Source organism: Artibeus jamaicensis, unplaced genomic scaffold (genome assembly GCF_021234435.1).
Source record: "Artibeus jamaicensis isolate MK-2021 breed Jamaican fruit bat unplaced genomic scaffold, CSHL_Jam_final contig_415, whole genome shotgun sequence".
Lineage (NCBI taxonomy): Eukaryota > Metazoa > Chordata > Mammalia > Chiroptera > Phyllostomidae > Artibeus > Artibeus jamaicensis.
The window spans coordinates 30,497,295-30,517,670 of NW_026521823.1; positions in this window are offsets into that span (position 1 = coordinate 30,497,295).

Consider the following 20,376-nt stretch of genomic DNA (forward strand, 5'->3'; position numbering starts at 1 on the left):
CTAGGATATCAAGTTCATATAAGTAGCTTCCAAATGCATCTAGTTTATAGAAGTATAATTGTAAAATTTATTAATATATGTTTAAAACTTGTTATAATTATTTTATCTTAATATACAAAACATTATAATATACTTACTTATTATATATACTGAATATATATTGTTTATCATAATTGTCATTTTTGTCACTTTACACTGAGGAAATAGAGACACATGACCATATTAAATAACTTTTCCAGTTTCAACTAGAAATTAGTAACACAAAAACATTTGAATACTAGTCTTTCTGAGTGTAAATTGCTTGCTCTTTTTATTACACAATGTTGCCTAAAATGCATGTTATGTAAAATTGCAGCTTTGGAGTGGTTTGTAGAAAAAACAGAAGAGATTAATTTCTGGAAATTATGAGATAAAGTATTTTACTCTTTCAGTTATTATTAAGATGTTACTCTAGCCAGAAGCTGTGTGATAAACATTCAGGTTTTCATATATACATATGAAACCTGTATATACATATATATGATAAAAATATTTTACAAAAAGAACAAATTTATTGGATACAAATATTATAGAATTAGTACTTGGAAATGAGTAAAAGGATAAACATGTTATTTCATCTATAAAACTTCAAAAGAAATAAGCTTCAAAAGGGATTGCATTTTCCTATGAGTTATTGAACTTGGCTTTAAGTTTGATGAACCATGTCTGAAAATACTTTAATGTAAAAATATAATTACTAACCCTTAGGGATCAATTGTACCTTCCTTTTCAGAAAAGTTTCAATAAATTAAACATATTTAAGTAATCTCAAATTTGTATAAATTTTATTACAGTGAAAATAAGAATAATTTAGTGGGTTCCACTTAAATTTAGAATATAGAAAGGAAAGGGCCATTCTCACTCAGGGAACTCTGGGTGAAAATGAAATTAAAAAATATTTTACCTTGACCCGATAAATGAATTCACAGGATTTTATACTCATTGTTCAGTCTTCATATGGAAAACACAGGCCTCAAATATAACTTCAATAACTAATGTACTTCCACATAATCTCTCCTGAATCAAACTCACCTATATTGTGTCATTTAAAATGTTGGACTGTAATTTCATTGCAAAGAATTGAAAATGAAAAAATTATATACAGTAATATATCTATGTAGAAAATATATTTCACTATGGTACCTGAAAAATCTGGAATAATGAGTATATTACATTACTACTCTAGATGTTTCTTTGGAATTAGACCTTGATTTCAAGGATGTATTATTCCTAAAACATATTGATACATCAACCACAGGAGAATGTGGCTTATATGAAGTGAAAGCGTCCCACACAAACAAAAAAAATATTAAATAGAGAAAAAGAAATCAATTAAATATCTTTGAGTTTTCCACGGTTTTGAAACCCCTCTGTAATTTTCACAACCACATCCAATGTAATATATATTTCCCTGTTTATTATTCTTTTAGAGCATTTTGATCAGGTTTTTACAGGAAACAAATATCTTTACATCCATATAATACATAATTATATTTAGTTTACTTGGTTTTTGTTCACTCTTCCATAATCTTCCACTTGTAGAGTGTTGTAATAATATACTCATGCTCTTTTTACATGCCCGAGTGAGAATAACTATTATATTTATAGTTAAAGTATCATTAAATTAGATTTAACTAAACGTTAATTCCAAGGTTAAAAGTATGTGGCCCTAGCCTTAGACAGAACACCTTTAGATCTTCCTTATTATAATACAGGTGTTTTTTTAAGAGTTCATACAATAAAATCTTATGTATGAATTAAGCCAAACTAGAAGAGAATTATGTATTAAAATTTTAACCTTTAAGATGACTTTTTAAAAACTATAATATTCTTGGTTATTCTCTGGTAATTGTACCATAAGGTGAATATCAAGAAAGAGGTCAATGGTATCATTTGAATTTCACCATTTGGCTGATTTCCAAGGCAGAGACCATTACATTTGTATCATGTCTTCTTTATGTGGAATGACACGAATGTTATCCTTAGTTTCAATACCGTAACTTTTTTTTCTCTTGAGTAAGGTTTTTTTTGGAATTGTGGGTAGGTTTGAAAATGGCACACAGAGATGTGTAGACTCTAATTCCCAAAACCTGTATATGTTATCTGACGTGGTAGAGGGGATTTTGAAGTTGCGATTAAAAATCTTGAGATGAGATGATCTTGCATTATCCCAGTAAGCCCTTAATCTAACCATGTGTCTCCTTTTAAGAGAGAGGCAGATGGAAATGTGACCCCAGAAAAGGAGAAGGAGAAATGATCACACAAGCAAAAAGACGGGGAGAGAGATTTGAAGATGCTACAATGTGGGCGTTGAAGATGAAGAAAAAAATGTTCAACAGTAGTGACTGCGGTTCCGGAAGCTAAAAATAACGAAGAAACCAACTCTTCCTTAGAGCCTCCAAAAGCAGTACAGCACAGCCAATACTTTGGTTTGAGACTAGTGAACCCATTTCTATACTCCCTATCCGTAAAACTCTAAGACAAGAGATTTATATTATGTTAAATCATTAAGCTTGTGACTGTTCGTTATAAAAGCAAAAGAAAAGGAATGAACATGGAACTATTTGTGGAACATGAACAAGGAATGAAAATAATGGAACTATTCATGGAAGCATTTTTTGCCTTTGTCTTGAAAATACTAGAATCAAATTGTTATCACAATTTTAATCAGCACATTTGATTGGCCTCAATTGCAAGCATTTTTCTCATGAACATCATTCTCAGTTTCAACTCATTTTTTCTTCTTCACTTATCACCTCTGATTTTCAACACTTATCTGGTAATATTTTCTAGTATTGTGTAAGGCATCCAAAAATTTAATTTGCTTTCTTTGATTTCCCCTTATCATTTTTGTTTTAAGTATCTGGAATTTTGCAATTTTCTACACTATGGTACTGTTAGTGACCTTTGAACTATCACACCGAGGGGATTTTTATCCCTCCGTGTCCCGAGGCACTGCTGGTAGTAAGTTACAGACTTCAGAAGATGCTCTAAATCATACGTACTCTAGAGTGCCATTAATGACACTGAGGTCATAGCGCACTAAATACACTTTTATATATTCAGCACAACACAAGCTTATCAGCAGTTTTAGTGATCTATATAGTTCGCTTTTCTAAAATAATATTGTAGAGAAAGACTGTCTAAGCAAACACCCATTGATCATGTACTTTTGTATATATTATTGGACTGTTAAAGAAAAAAGTATTTTATATTTCTGAAACATGGCTATGAGCTTGTGCTCTTGTGAGATTTAAAAATCCCTCATAAACTTAAAAAATTTAACATGCCTCTGCACTAACTGTGATATATATGTGCAAGGTTCTCATCTGTATTTATGGTTTAATCTTATAGAGCTGAATTTAGAAACTAAATAAAACACTTTACATGAATACATGGCCATGCCACAATATTTACTTCTATCTCCCTTATTGTTTTGAATTTCATAGCTATGTCTCTGAAACACCTGTAGTCCATAATTTTGTTTTTATTTCTTTACTTTTTAATGCCCACCCAAGGTTATATTTATTGCTCTTAGAGAGAGGAAAAGAGATCAAGAGAGAGATACAGAAATGTGAGGGAAAGAAACATCCCCCAGTTAGTTGCCTCCTAGTATGTGCTTTGGCCAGAGATCCAGGAAAAAATGCTTAGTGGCATTTTTTGTACCTAATGGCATATGTACCTAATAAACAGATGTCAAGAACAAGCACTCATAATTTCTACAGTTGAAAGTCTGGTGCACTGAGAGTGGAACCTTCGTGAATTGGAAAATATCCCATTCTCATTTGAAAAATGTGATGGTTTGTAATGATGGAACTATTTATAATTGATACACTGGAAAATGGCTGGCCCCTCTCTACAGTGTGGAAGCCCATTGCATTTTAAAACACCTGTGAAGGAGAAGGGGAAACAAAAGCAAAATTAAATGAGTCAACAGTATCCACAAGAAAATATAAAAGGAATTGGAATGATTCAGTTCAGAGATGAGATGTCTCCACAGGGTGTTTATTTTATAGCAGCTCTACCATATTGTTGTTGTCTTTGTTGGGGTGGCCACTTTACCTTGACAGAACTGTGTGCCCCCAGAAGGCCACGGCTAAGGGAAATCACCGACTTGTTCGGTAGCATCACGGAAGCAGATTATGACCACTGTGCATATAGGGACATCATGCCAAGAATGATGGGGCCACCATTTTGTAGCAACTTAATGAATTTTACATGTAAGTTCAGGATGTTTCATGTGTATTATCACCAGTATTACTGGGAATCTACTAAGTGCCTGGCATTTGGGGAAATACTGTCACTTGGTTATCCATTAAAGAAATGTGTTGAAAGAATACATAAAATAGCAACCTTTATTGAGTGTTTTATGTTTTGCTCTTTTTGTATATTAACCATTTTAATCAATAAAATTGCCTTGTGAAGAAGGTACTATTATTATTATTTCCATTTTACAGATGAAAATTATAAGGCTAAATAGCTAAAATAACTAAAATAGCTGTCATTCATCACATTCAGTTGAAGAGAAAATTAGATTGCACCGAGTTTCTGATCTAAGCAGGAAAACAACATACAATTTGAAAACACATGTAGTTCTTATAGAAAAGAAGAACCATAAAATCTCAATCAATTAAAAAGTAACCAGATGTCCTCTCATCCCTTTTTGATAAGAAATGGGAAAGTATGTCTGTTTACTGGTTTCTTAAATACATAGAACAGTTAAGGTATGAAAGGACCAGTCAGCATTTATTTTAGTGACAGTTTTACTGATCATCAGTCCTCTGGTCAAATCTGTGACCATAAGTTAGTGTTAGCCAGTTGTGAGACCAATTCAACAAGGTAAATTCACACACACAAGCACATGAACCTGACAACAGCCAACATGAATGAAGATGCACAGCACAGAAAGATGCTGGTGACGGTCAGTTCTACAAACTGTCCCACTTGAATGCCCACACACTTTATGTGGAATACAGTCAAGCCAATACTGATTTTTACCAGATTTACAAGTTGAAAAATAAGACATTTAAATTCTACTTAACTGTTAGTATTGATGTCTTGGGAAAAATAACTAATGTTTTCATTTTATAATATATGTGTCTGATCTTTATGCTCTAAATGATGTGTTCTTAATTCTTCTTAACATTTCTTTGAAAATCAAATGACTAGTATTTCCTTGGTTAACAATGAACTTTCTTCTGGATGCAAATTAAATAAAAATTATGATACATTATGTGCCACTGACTCCATCTTCTTTTGACTAGTAATGAAATTAGGATCCATTATGAATAATCCAGTCTTTTCGTAGATGTAATACACACAGATTTAGCTGCTGGGAATAAAATTTCATAATATGAAATCCATTTATTCATTCATACATTCATTTAACAATTGTGTATTGACCTATTAAGATTACTGGGTGATGGTAAAAGGGAATATAACAGACACTAATATGTTCTATGAAATTTATAGTCAGAAAGAGATATACGCTAAGGAAATGATCACAAAAACAAAAGTGTATTACAAATGTTTGTGGCTAAGTGCCACAAAAGAAAAGAAAAATTTGTTCTTGGAGATATTAGGGGAGGTCTATATTTAGATGAAAGAATCAAGGTAAGACAGGCCTAATATTTAAACAGATATTATGGGTGAAAATGGGTTCACCAAGTGTAATATAGATTATATTAGAGATTATATTAAATGATTGCTTACATGAACTGATCGGTATGAAGATCTGTATGAAATCTAATGCAAATAAAACATATAGAAATAAAAATATATTAATTAAAAGCACAAATATTATTTTAATGTGGGAAGATGCACTGTATAGGGTTTTCTTTATCTCACCAATGGTATCTATGTACAGTCACATTACATAAGAAAATATTAGAAGATTCTAAAGGTGGAGAAAAGGAGACAGTCTGACTAGGAGCGTTAGGATCTGAGGACTGTCACTATGATAAGTGCATTGGGTTTTCTATTCATCTCATATATGAGCTAAAGAACCTGGCAACTTGTAAACTCCAACGGTGGTAAATAAAAGCTCCAATGAAAGCTCTCTCTCTTAATCCAATGGACCACAAAAAGGAACAGCCTAAAAAGACAGAAAATATTTAGATAATAACCACTATACTCCAGCCAAACACCACAAGCAAAAAAGAAAAACTAAAAAAATTATTTATTCGTTCAATCATAAAACAAGGCACCCAAACCCTCTGCTGCCCTATCCTCAGAAAATCTTGAGTAGGGACCCAGAATATGCATTGTCACCATGATGCCAGCAGACCTAATAGAGAGCACGGAGCTCACCCTCGCTGAGCATAAAGGGATCCTGCAGCTCTCAGCCCATGTCAGAGCAGTGTCGGAGGGGCTAGTGGAGAGGCATGACTTTCACCAGTGCCCGACAAGCCACACAGACCACAGTGAGAGTGGAGACTGCGTCAGGAGCTGAATCTCCCAGCTCTGCTCAGCACAGCAAGGACTCATTCTCCCGTTAAGTGTCAGCTGAGCAGCAGGACGGAACCTGGACTGTTACTTCTGTCTAGAAATAACGAGAAGATGCTTTCTCCCCTTGCCTTCACTGCTGGAGAGGCGTCAAAAAGTTAAAATAATCATTTGTGTTTACTTTTTTCTAAGGCACAACGACTTGCAAGCTTCTGTAGGTCCCTTCAGATACACAAAGCTTGCTCTGGGGACCAATGAGAGAGGTGATGGAAACGGTCTGTTATTTTGTTGGTGTTTTAGTCATGAGTACAACGCTTATACTTAATGACAAATAGTTATTGAATAGATTGTTGAAAATATTGAAAAACTACATTTGTATGCAAAAATACTGACAGAATATTATGGGTTCATCTTTTTGTGTCATTTCTTTAGCCCTCTACCGGAAAATTGTCACTAAAGCACAATGAAAAAGCAAGAATTGAGGCGATGATCAAGTGTTACTTACAATTTATACTTTGAGGATAAATGATTACTTAAATAAGAGAAGAAGAAGTGTATTAACATATTTTAGTGATAAGATCATCAGACTTCTACATGGATATAAATTAAACACAAGCAATGTGTAAGCTACCCATATACGTGATAAATCATACATGTACATGCATTATCCAAAACAATATAGGTGATTAAGAGTGAATAAAAGTAAACCCTCAGTTTTCAGCTATGTGAGAATTAATGTACTAATAAAAGAATTTAGGGAGAAATTAATTTTACATAAAAGTTATTTCTTCAATGTCTAGTCAATATGGGCTGCTATATTAAAATAGCACAGACTGGATGATTTAATCAACAGAAGGCTGGGATGTTCAAAATCAAGTAATAAAAAAATGTACCGATAGATCTGGTTCCTGGAAGAACCCAATTCCTAGCCTGCGGGCAGCTGTATTCTTTTCTGGCTGTTTTTTTTTTTTTCATGCCAGAGAGAGCTCTGGTCCCTCCTCCTTTTTCTGAGGAGGACACTGAAGCCATCATGGGGGCGTCCCACTTATATGAACTTATCTTAACCTAATTCCCTCCCAAATGTCTCACTTCTCAATACTATCACATTGTGGGTGGTTAGAACATTACCACATGAACTTAGAGGTTACAAAAACATTAAGTTCATAGCACTCAGAAAACACATGTAAGAAACAGAATGTAAGAATAGGATTGCAAAACAGTTAATATCGCTTGATACATAATGGCTAAAGAAAAAAAAGTTAGTAAGATTTCTATACCTTAAGCTTTCTGCTGAGTTTGAATAATAAATAATTTTGTTATTCCTGTTGGTGTATGTATTTTGTTTTCCCTAGCAGAAAATATTACAAGGTGTTCATGATTATTAAAATACCAGAGCATAGGGTGTGTTTTGTTTTATGTTTTCCTTTTGTCTTTGCTTGCTTGCTAAATTACTTGAATAAATATTATATAACATCATAATATGTATAATATCTAATTTTAGACATTTAAATTTTCTTAGTAAATATTACTTATTTTTCTATAAATAATTTATGTCCTCATTATTTACTTTTATAATATTAACTATGTTGCTTTCTTACTGCAATTTTCACATTTTTCATTCACTTATATCTTGGAATGTCTAGGGTGCAGTTTTCCCTGAGTGGAAAAAATTTTTTAATTTATCAACTTGAGATTATAAAATATCCTGACTAATGAATTTCAAACTCCATTATAGTAACAATATCAGTATTTTCACTGAATTAGATTAAATATTCAGACTCCCAGGATGACGAGGGTAGGTAGACTTAATGCATAGGATTTTGGATCCAATTAACACAATGTCATCTTTTGTCAGTATTTTCACTTTTGATTCAACTAAAAACTGCTTAATACAGTATGGTTGAAGAAAGCCAAAGAATATTGCATAACAAAAATAAAATGTGTTTTAAAATGCATTAAGTAATATTCATATTGGTAACTTCAAAAAAAGGTGTAACATGTCGACTTTTAAGGAACTGAATGATTTTTATTCTTGTCATTGCATTAGAGAAGACCAAGATATTCTTTTAACACTTGTCTTTGGAATTTATTATTTTTAACAGGTAGAGCTGTTCATACAACTTAGATTTAATTTACCACCTATATCCTCAGGGTCTGTACATCAAAGGACATTCTCCTGTTTTCAAATAACAAAATCTCATTCATTAACTTACTGAATTTGCATGTTTTGATTGCTCAAATGTATTTCACTTCTTTAAAAATCAACCCTGCTATAATTTAGAACTTCCTTCATTTGCATCATATTTTGTTCTTCTGTAACTTACTGCTACCTCCCATTTCTTTGATTTTACTTTTATCACACTGCTCTGCAATGGCTGCTGCTTTTCCGCTTCATTAAAACATAATTTCCTTCAGGGCAGAACCCAGTTATTGTGAATGAGTGCTTTGTATTTGAAAACAGAAGAGTCTTTACATACACGAATGCTGAAGGTATGGATGAAAACCCAGAACAGCCTAAGGTGGAAGCTGTGAGCAAAATGAAACAAACCGAAGCATAACAGGGAAGCAAATGAGCAACAACCACAACAAAAGGAAAACACTTTGCCCAGTCATCATTAGCCTCTAGTTTAATGATGGACGCTAATAGAACTTCCCCATGCAACACTTGGTTGAAGGACTCATTCACACTGTAAAATGCTGAGAAACAGCTAAAATGGTAAACTGAACATAACTATGTAGGGCACCCCCCCAAAACTGAAATTTATTTATTAAAAAATTGTGTATTTATTCTGACATGTTTAAACTTCAGTCATCTTCACAGTACTCTCCATTTGATACAATACACCTATGGAGACAATTTTTCCACTGTTGAAAATGGTTTTTGAAGTCACCAATTTTGATGCCTTTTAGTCCTTCTTTTGTTTTTACATTTCATCTCTTCTATATGGACAAAATGTTTCCCTTTGGGGACTGTTTTCATCCAGAGAAACAAAAAGAAGTTGCTGGGGTCAAGATTGGCTGAATAGGCAAGGTGCAGTACAGGGGTCATGTCAGTTTTGGTCAAAATCTGAAGAACACTCAGACTGGTATGGGCAGGTACAGTACTGGATGACCTATCACGAAATGGGCAAACACGTTGAAAGAGTCTTTAAAAAATTTGCTGAAGCCAAAATCAACCTCTCACAATACCACCAGCTGATACACTGATACACTGTGTGTTCCCAGAGGGCTCACCTAGCGAGGGAAGCCTGTACTACAAGGGCTTGCCCTCCAGAAGATAATTCTGTTTTTTTTTTAGGAGATTCCCACCTTATATACTCCCTTCAAAAACTCATCTAATTACTGAAACAGCCCCAAGCAATATGATTTGTGAGACACTTAAGAGAGAAACTGGAAAGAATATAGATAACTATTAATAGATTTAGCACAAAAATATCAAAAGGCAAGCTGATTCAGCAGAGAATACTAGTACCAGAAATTGGGGTGAGATCCATGAATATAAAAAAGAAAAAACATTTTTAAAATTCTGTTTTAAAAAGCAGTTATTATTCCATATCTTATTACCATTCCTCATAACTGGGTAACTATGTCATCTCATCCACACAAAAGATTAGAAATTAATTCCTCACAGAGAGTGAATTAAGAAGAACTCAGAACAGGTGGAATTAACTCAAAGCTGAGAGCATATTTTTTAGAGAGGAATTAAGTAAAATTATGGGTAGTAAATATTGAACTCCTTAAGCCCTCTTCCTTAACTTAAATCCTACGATCTTGAAAAATACGGTTATAATCTTGAAATCCCTAATCAGGAAACTAGAAGAGCCAACATACAAAGTCTAACATACAGATAATAGAAAACAGAAAACAAAAGATAAAATATTATTAAATAAATAATTTAAAAAACAAACTAAATACATGAGTATAAGAGTGTTATTAAGACCATACATAATGGATGAAAACTGTCTTTTATCAAGGCACATCATGACAATTCTGAACACTGGGATTATAGACAAGTTCCATAAAAATTCCAGGAGAGAAAAAAAAAGAATGCAAATGATGCATATAAAACACTTAAATAGTGCTTGAGAGAGAGGAGAAAAATTGATTATAAGTAATGATTGTAATAGCAGTGACTATAAATGAAAAGTATTTACACTGAAGTCTTTCCAAAGGTGTAGCTGTGCAACGTCTTGGTTAAACAAAATACCTGATATTATTTGAAGTTTCCTAATATATCCTGAATTCAGTTGTGTCAAAATACATTTGCAATAATGCTTTCTTCATCCAGAAAGACTCTGAAATTAAAATTCACACAGGGCCATGTGTAGTAACATAAGATTACCCTTGAAAATGTATCTTGAAATTGTAGATTTGGTCCTGGTAGCTCTTTGTAGAGATAAAATTAGTTCCTGCTAAAGCCACCTGAGGATGAAATTGAACATATTTTAACTGGGCTATTCCTTCGGGAGGTCTCTGAAGAACCTGTTTGTGTAGGAAATGTATGAATTGTTTTTCTTGCCTCCTGAGGTGCCCGAAGATGATGACCTCCAGGGAAGAAATATTAAGTGTTTGTAACTTCCTCAGAATAGAGGAAATACCAAATAAAGAAAAATAAATATTCAACCTACAAAATGATTTCAAATAAGAGGTGTTTCTTAAATAAATATTTTTCACTTGGTTACATCATTAACTATTAATAAGGCATGCTTTTTACAGAAGGGTTTGTCCTTTTTTGCCCCCAAATTTATTTTTTCAAGTATTTTTAAGTCTTGGAAGACATTTACTTAACCTATTCCACTTTGGCCAATAATGCATCAAATTATCAATTAAGAACAATTTACCACAGATTAAGGGTCAAAATTGGTCAACAATGTTTATCTATAGTATGAAAGACATTGAAACAAAAATAATATAAAATATAATATGCTTAGGCTCATTATATTGTTCACTATATAGAATTTTACATTGTGTTCAGGTGTTAAAATGGTATCATTCCTTTAATATAATTTAGAAAAAGTGTTTTCATTATTTTTAAACTAATTACTATCAAGAGAAATCAAGAAAAATGAGTAGCTCTAGCACTTTATTTCCCTAGTTGATCTGAGTATCACATTATTTATATTATCACTTCATTTGTATGAATATTGAGAGCATGAATCCTCCTAATGGATTAAAAGTTAACAAAAGAAATCGATAAATATCTGATAGCTATAATTGTATATAACATTTTGAATTACAGATTTTTACATCATTGCTGAAGAAACCAAAACAGAATGAAAGAGAGATGAACCTAGTGTGTACTTGACCTGAAAGCTTAAACCCGGTGATTGGTTTTAAGCGGGGGGCTTAGAAAATAAAGTTTCTAGACACTAGCAGAGGAGCACAACAAATGAAATGAGCATGGGAAGGAAAATACCACTTCAGATGGTACAGTCAATATCTGCTATTCAGTGTCTGAGTTATTACTTAGGGCCAGGCTATTATCATAATGAGGAAATGATAAACATATAGAGGGTTCCTGGATATTACATGGAGCAGGTTATTGAGAGACCAATTTCAATGTTAATTTTTTTTAGTAAATGCAGTTTGGCATGTATCATCAAGAAATTTTAATGGTAATCAAGTCAAGAACTCTTTGACAGGAAGCAGCAAATCTGCATTACACAGTGTTCAGCAATAAGAAAACTGTGACATTTAGGTATGGTCCTACAAATACTATATAATGTCCATGATAGCAGAGAATACCATTTTTCACTGCTGTGCCCTCAGTTCCAAGACAATGCCAAGAATGAAATATATACTCAAAAGAGTATTTGTTGAAAGAATGAATGGTATTGACTGCAAACATAAGCCACATCAACACCAAACAGCTGAGACTAACTGAGGCCATCCGACAATTTAAGAACAGAACCCAGTGTTTGGAAAGATTTGGAAAATGTGGCACAAAATGTAAAACTAAGACGGATTATTGAGAGAGTTAAGCAAGATTGCCAGCTGTTCCTAGATCCAAGAGTTCAAATCCAATGGAACAAGAAGCAAGGTTGATTTAATAGTTAATTAACTACCCAGGGACACATAAGAATACAATCAAAATTAAAAAGTGTGCATTCAGTGCACAGACCTTGTAGTACTTACACAGATGCTTCAGCAGAAGTGTGGTTCGTAATTTTGAGTGCGATCACCTGTTTTTCAGATAGGTTTCCACAGGGGCACATGGTGCCATTTACCGGTGGAGATAAGCAACTTCCATTCCCCTTGACAATATGGTAGTACTGCTGGCTGGACTCATAACGATGAGACCAAAGATGAATACTGATGAGTAATAAAGGACTTGGGTTTTCTGAGAGGAATAAAATTTGTTTTTCAATTAGGTAAAATTATATGAGGAAATTAAACAGTTTTTGGAAAGTGGAAAAGCATATTCAACATCAGAGATTAAAGTATTAGGGGTATCAGAGAAAGAAGTTGTATGTTTTTAAATCATTCTATGATCTTTCAAGACCTAAAATTCAGCAAAACTCTCTTGAAGCCAAATTTTTAACAATCTCATAGAAACGAAAGCCTGAACAATCGCAGGCCTGTTTTTGCCTATGATTGTGTGGAACTCTCTTCTCCAAAGCTACTTGTTTGAAAAAAAAAAAAACTTTTGGATTTAAGGAAGTTCAGACAGTCTTTTTATATCATAAGAAAATAATTTCCCACAGGCCTGAGAACCAGACAATCGCAGTTCGATTCCCAGTCAAGGGCACATGCCTGGGTTGTAAGCCAGTTCCCAGCAGGGGACACATGAGAGGCAACCACACATTGATGTTTCTCTCCTTCTCTCCTTCCCTTCCCCTCTACAGATAAATAAATAAAATATTTTTTAAAAAGAAAATAATTTCCTACTAAACTGAGAAACATTTTATAAGTTATTTCAATAATTGTTTCTATGCAGTTTGGTAAATATTTTAACCTCAATTTAGACTGACAGAATATGAAAAAATTTTTAAATTGTAGGACTTTGCATGGATCTGTCATATTTTAAAAGGTAGAGAGTATATAGATTGAATTATTGAATAAACCCAGCTTTATATGCTCAAAAACGTTTTCACAACACAAATCTATGGTATTTTTATATTTAATTTATGTCTTTTGAGTCTGAACTATGTTATAAAATAAAAATAAAACAAGGATAATACAAAGTCTAATGCTGAAAGTCTATTTTAAAAGCTGCATGCCCTGGCTGGTGTGACTCAGTGAACTGAGCACTGGCCTGCTAACCAAAGGGTTGCTGGTTCAATTCCCAGTCAGGGCACATGCCTGGGTTGCAGGCCAGGTTCCCAGGAGGGAGGCATGTGAGAGGCAACCACCCATTGACATTTCTCTCCTTCTCTTTCTCTCTCTCTTCCCCTTTTTAAAAAAAATCTTTTTGAAAAAGCTCAGTGCTACTGACCTTTAAAAAAAATAAAAGCCAGAGGGGTTTTTGTATGTTCTAATTGTAACAAGTAAAATTAGAGTTTTCATGTAACTTTGTATTTATACCAAAAGGAATCCCCTCCAGGCCCTGTTTGTCCCAGTTCAGTACCAGCTGCCATGTGAGCAATGCACAGAGAGATTCAGGGAACTATGGACCACTTTCAGCCACGCACTCAGCTACAGGATCTGCGTCTGAGGTGGGAGAGAGGGGATGGGAATAATTTTCTGTATCAAAGGGTTAACATGTTTTAAAGGGCCAGATAGTGAATATTTTTGGTTCTTCCAGTTATATGGTCTCTGTGACAGCTACTTATTGTGCTGTTGTAACACTAGAGCAGCCAAAGGCAATATATCAAATATAGGTGTGTCTTAAGAGAGTATATCTTATATTGTATTCTTATCACATGTACACAAAACATGGTAGTGGAAAGGGCAAGAGGAAACTTGGGGAGGTGACGAGTATGTCTGTGGCCGTGATAGTGGTGATGTTTCCCAGGTGCACACTTGTCCCCAGACTCACTGCATTTTATATATTAAATATGTACAGCTTTCACGTGCCAATCATATTTCAATAAAGTGGTTGAAAGAATAAAAGAACAATTAAGTGTGGCTCTGTTCCAATAAAACTTTATTTACGAAAACAAATAATGGGCTGCTTTTCATCTATGGGCTATAGTTAGTTGTTCTTAGGTGTATATGTCTGTGTACAAACAGATTAAATATGTATTAAACATTTCCAAGTATTTTGTGAAGGAAAATACTATTATGGATCAAATGGTAAAGGTAGGTTTCAATTAGATGCTGAGATGGAACAAAACTAAAAAACGGGGAGGATTTGGTTAGGAAAAGAAGAGGAGCAAAGACTTAGGCCATGAGAAGAATTAACAAAAGGGCAGTGATAGATCAAAGCGCAAAATTTAGTCAAATACCAATGAAAATTTCTGATAAGAAATAAGGGAAATAAGAACCAGTTTTGAATCTTTCTTTCTATTCCAAGAAATGAAATGTGTCATCTCTGCCATAATAAATTTCTGGAACTTCCACAGCAACACTGATCTTTAACTATTTTTCTCCCTCAGCTCTATGACATTTCCTCTGAAACTGTAGCCTGCAGAAGAGAGGACAGTTGCCACATAAACAGGAAGATCGACAGCCACAGCTTCGGGAGGTGCTTTAGTGATTACTCAGGGGCTATCACAGCACTATTGATGATTCGTTTTTTTCTCAGGTCTTCATCTGGAAGTCTATGTTTAAAGCAGAAGGAAAAAAGACAAAAGCCTTGACAGGGAGGGACAGAACAGTGTTTACACAGCCCAGAGAACAGACAAGAGCTGGCCCATGTACAGTCCTCACATAAGCTCAGCACAGAGCACAGCTATAGCAGCCCAGTTGTAGCCAGGGAAATGTCATGCCTGACATAACTGGCAGCAATGTGATTTTCTGGAGAAAGTAACCTTTTCTAACATAATTGAGAATTGTTTTATTCTTGAAGTCTAAGCAACTGCAGAGAAATGATAAAGGCACACAGTAAGTTCTCCAAGGCAAGACACTGGCGTGACAGAGACCCTTAACCTGTGTTAGGAATCTCATGGGGCACACAGACCCCAGCAGAAAAACGGATGAAGAGGTAGGAAGAAGAAGGAGGAGGAGGAGGAGAAAGAGGAAGAAGAAGAAGAAGAAGAGGAAGAAGAAGAAGAAGAAGAAGAAGAAGAAGAAGAAGAAGAAGAAGAAGAAGAAGAAGAAGAAGAAGAAGAGGAGGAGGAGGAGGAGGAGGAGGAGGAGGGGGAGGAGTGGGGGAGCCAGGGTTTTCTTAATCACATGGGTCTTTGGAGTTTCACAAGCTCTGATCAAGACAGCCTGAAAATGTGCCTCGACTAAATTTAGACAGACTTCTTCTTGATCACCTGTTATTTTAAATTCTTTCTCTTCTCCTTTGGGTTGTAAATACTTTTGATAGTTACTTGTTAGTTTTAGACCCCAGGAAAGCCTTTCTCAAGGATGTGGGATGTGGGAGTCATTTCTTTGAAATGTAAACATAATGGAAGACATGACCCTTTTCTCCCGATCTTTGCGAGGCACCTTAGTCCCAAACTGTAAAACTACTTCCTGTCATGAGGGTAGAAGAAAGTTTACTTTTCTTTTGGGTAAAGCCCAGTGGTAATCAAAGATGGTTGATTCTTATACTACAGTTCTTTATACCTCTCTCATCACCTTTGTTTTTGCAATTGGAGTTTAGACTGTGTCTGGTCTCTATTTATTTCCTAATGTGATAGCCTCACGAAAGTCTTCCTTAACTGTTTAAATTTTTCTAGGGCAATCTGCTTTGATGGTTCTTTATAAAAAGGAAGTGGAGAAAGTCAGGGGTGCTACCACTCCTCTCTATATTATGTAATGATAACCATTAAAAGAGGAAAAGTTAATTTCTTGCGGTAGTAACTGATGTCCAATTACTGAGTGTTTAATTATTCATCCCAGTCTTCTCCATGGAAATTGCTGGCTCCAATGCCCCAAGAAGAATTAATCTTGAATATACAAATGCAGAATTCACCAGAAAAACAAATCTCTCTCAACTGTTGTTTCCTCAAGCCCTGAACTACCCAAGGATGTTATACTAGGAACAAAAGGGAAGGGGGGCAAGGGAATGAACCCATTTAAGAAGATAGACAGAAGCAAACAGGGAAATAAGAGAAGGTTGAGGTTCCACACAGTAGATAAAAAATGCATTTCTGATACTCAGTAAAGAATGATGAGCAGACCTTGGATAATGTAATGTCCTCTAGAAAAGGGACAGGAGGTGAGGCTGTGGGTAAATGGAAAACTCAATTTAAAAAATACCCCCCAAAACACCCCAAAACCTTTTTCATTCCAGGATGCCTAGTAATGCCAAATAATCCCATGAGAAGGGCCTGGTACAAGAGCAAGGACATACGTCCTCAAGGCAGTGTACGACCTTGAGCAATGCCTATTCCTGGGATCAAAATGTACACCTAAGACCGAAGAGGCCAGTTTCTATTTTTGCACTAAATTTTTTTCTTTCTGACATGTTTGCACGGTTCTAGAAGAAAAGAAGAAGCCTCAATGCTTAAGGTTGTATTTTTCACAATCTTGACAAAATAGTGGTTCAGATTTAGATTTAATTAGAATTAAAGTATATGAAGTGAAATAACATTCTTACACAACTCAGTTTCTGAATTCAGCTTTATACTACTTATGATGATAATAGTTTCAACGTATTGAGATTTACTCTAATATAATTTTTACATACATGAATATGTTTCATTACCAGAAAGTTATGAGTTGATAACATTATAGAGATTTTATAAATAATGGAAATTAGGAATAGAAAAGTAAACTGACTTGCCTGTCCATTGCACCACAAATGACTGTATACAATGGTGGTTTATCTCTAAATAATTACCATTTTATGCTACAGGCTCAGTTTTTCATAATTAGATATTACTTTTATTAAAAATACCTAAGACAAGACTACAACTAAGGATATATTTACATACCTCTATTTTTATTTTCAGGGGAATATAGAGTAGTATAACTGGCATGTTTACAAAATTAACGGTGGATACTTTAATGGGTACAATTCATTGGGTCTGTTGGTTTCTCTCTTGTCACACACATGCACACTCACACACACACACACACACACAAGACTTTTTCCTTGAGACAGGCAACATCCGTTACACCAAAAGACAAGGTTCACAGCAAAAAGGAGGTGGGGAAGCTGTCAATTTCCCATAATATATATCACAAACACTTTGCTCCAGGTATAACATTAAGAAAGAAAGTAGAAAAGAGGAAAGGAGAAAAGGAGAGAGTGAAGAAGAAAATGAGATGGAAAGATATTTAAAGAGATAAAGGTAGATAGATACATAGATGGTAGATAAATAAAAGTGAACTATAAAATAAGCCATGTCTTTCTTCATTTTTCCCACTTCTCTTCTCCTGAGCCAAAGAAGTAGTCAATGGAGAATGGTAACAAAATCAGGCATCAGAGTGGGTGTGACCCTGCTGTTAGGGTGTCGGATGCTGCCACAGCGCAGAAGGGTAGCAGAGAGTGTGGGTTGTGCTCATGAGTCTGAGCACATCAGCTTCCTACAGCATCTCAGTTTCTGGGATTCTCAATGGCCCATAACCAACAATCAGAGATCCATTCTCTGGGTAAAAGAGTGAAATGAATATACACCAAGAGCCAACTGAACTTGGGGAGGCTTCAATGCCTGATTCAAAATAAGTCATATAGGCTAGAAAGACAATAAAGACATTAACATTGTTAAAGATTTTGTTTACCTTGGTTCAGTCACTAATTAAATAAAGACTACAGACAAAACATCAAGAAAAGGCTTAGAATCAAAGTGGCAGAGGTGGAAGAATTAATACAGATCTTAAAGAGCAAAGATGGGTCCTTACAGACCAAGGCTATGATCACCCACACCTTCATATTTCCAACTGCTATGTACAGATGCAAAAGCTGAACACTAAAGAAGGCTAATAGAAGAAAAGATTTATTTTAAATACGAAATATGTTGGAAGAGGAACATGCTGGACTGCTAGAAATATGAACAAGTAGGTCCTAAAGGAAATTAAACCTGAAACATCGCTGGAGGCAAAAATGTCAAAACTGAAGCTGTCCTACTTCAGGCTCATCATGAAAAAACAAAGTTCTTTGGAAAAGGCAATAATGAGGGGAAAGACAGAAGGCAGCAGGAAAAGAGGAAGACCAGAGGACCAGATATAAGATGGATTGACTCCATAAATGACTCATAGGCAAGAATCTACAGGAGTTGATCAGAGTGTTGAGGGCAGGCCACTGTGGACAGCACTCATTCATGGGGTCACTAAGAGTCAGAGTCTCCTCAAAGGCATGTAATACAGTTAATAGTTGAGTTTCAGCTCAGAAATCCCCCCCAATTTCATGATACTCAGGCTCAGGAAGAAGATGTCACCCAAACAAAAAAAGTGATGGTATTCACCCTCTCTATTCTGCAAAAGTCCAGAAGTGACTCGCTAAACCTTAATTAGTGAGACAGTGTTTTCTGTCAGACTGTCCAACAAATTCCAGGGATTAAAACTAGAGTATTAGATCATATTTCCTAGAAAATAAAATGATAGTGCTTAATACTATGAGAATAATCCTCATAGGATTAAGAATAAAAGGGTATGAGGTTAAAAAAATTGAGAAATACTTAAAAGTATATATAATCTTTCTGAAGGTTATACCTGCCAATAAATTAAAATTAAATGGAGAAAAATTGGAAAACTTCTCTTCAGCAATTCACTAAAGTTGATTAAGGCACTGATGTGAGAAACATTTACTACATATAATTTACCTGATACACTCGTTCTTACAGTCTTTCAGAGATAATTTTATTTGCAAGCCAACCCAGACATCATAACATAAAGAAAGAAAAAAGTGGAACCTAAAATAATAATATTAAAATAAATTTATTATGCCATTGTCCAAGTTACTGTTTTAAAAACAGTACCTGGTAATCAGGGTATAGAAATTGCATGACATCTAAAATATTTTCTTGCACGTTTCATTACTTCAAAGTTGTATTTCTCTAATAATTACATGCATACAACATATAAATGATTATATATTACATGAGTGTTTTTATATGTGAATGTGTACACAAATAAAATGGGGATTATTAATATTTTAACTTAAAATATATTGAAAGACTGGTAAAAAACAAACAAAATCATCTTAATTTTTTATGTAGCATAACTTCCAATGAGGTTTTACTAGATCTATTGAAAAATAACTCTGATATGAGTAACAGTGCAACGACTGGAATATTAAGGCAGGGAGAAGAGACAGACACTCTCTCATAAGTCATATCAGATTCACTCTAAGTAATAGTGCTGCACACAGGCCATAGTGATAAGCCTTCCATGTGAAAACACTTCCTAATTAAATTAAGTAAGAATATGCTCTTCACTTTATGAACATTTCAGAATATAGATTATAGAATAGAAGATATATTCATTAAAATGGAGTCTGAGTTAGCAAACTATTAAATATATTAAATACACTCTATTTGATTTTATAAAAAAATATAAATGCTTGAAATGTGCAATTCCACAAATAAAAGAGTAACTTAAATACAAAAAGGACAACATTTCCAAATTAAATCTAATCTACTCGTTGGGTGATTAAAAAAAGTAAGTCAAGTGACTTAAAAAATTTTATCACAACTAACTTTATGATGCTAGTATAGTATCTTGGTGCACAAATATATCAAGACAATAGGAAAAACTAGTACCACAGACAATGCTCTCTCACGAATTTAGACTGAAAAATTCTCAACAAAACTTTAGCAATTGAGTCCAACAATGTATAAAGAGAGTACTATAACATGACCAAATTTGGTTTATCTCAAACATGCAAGGTTGATATAATATTTGAAATGAAACAAG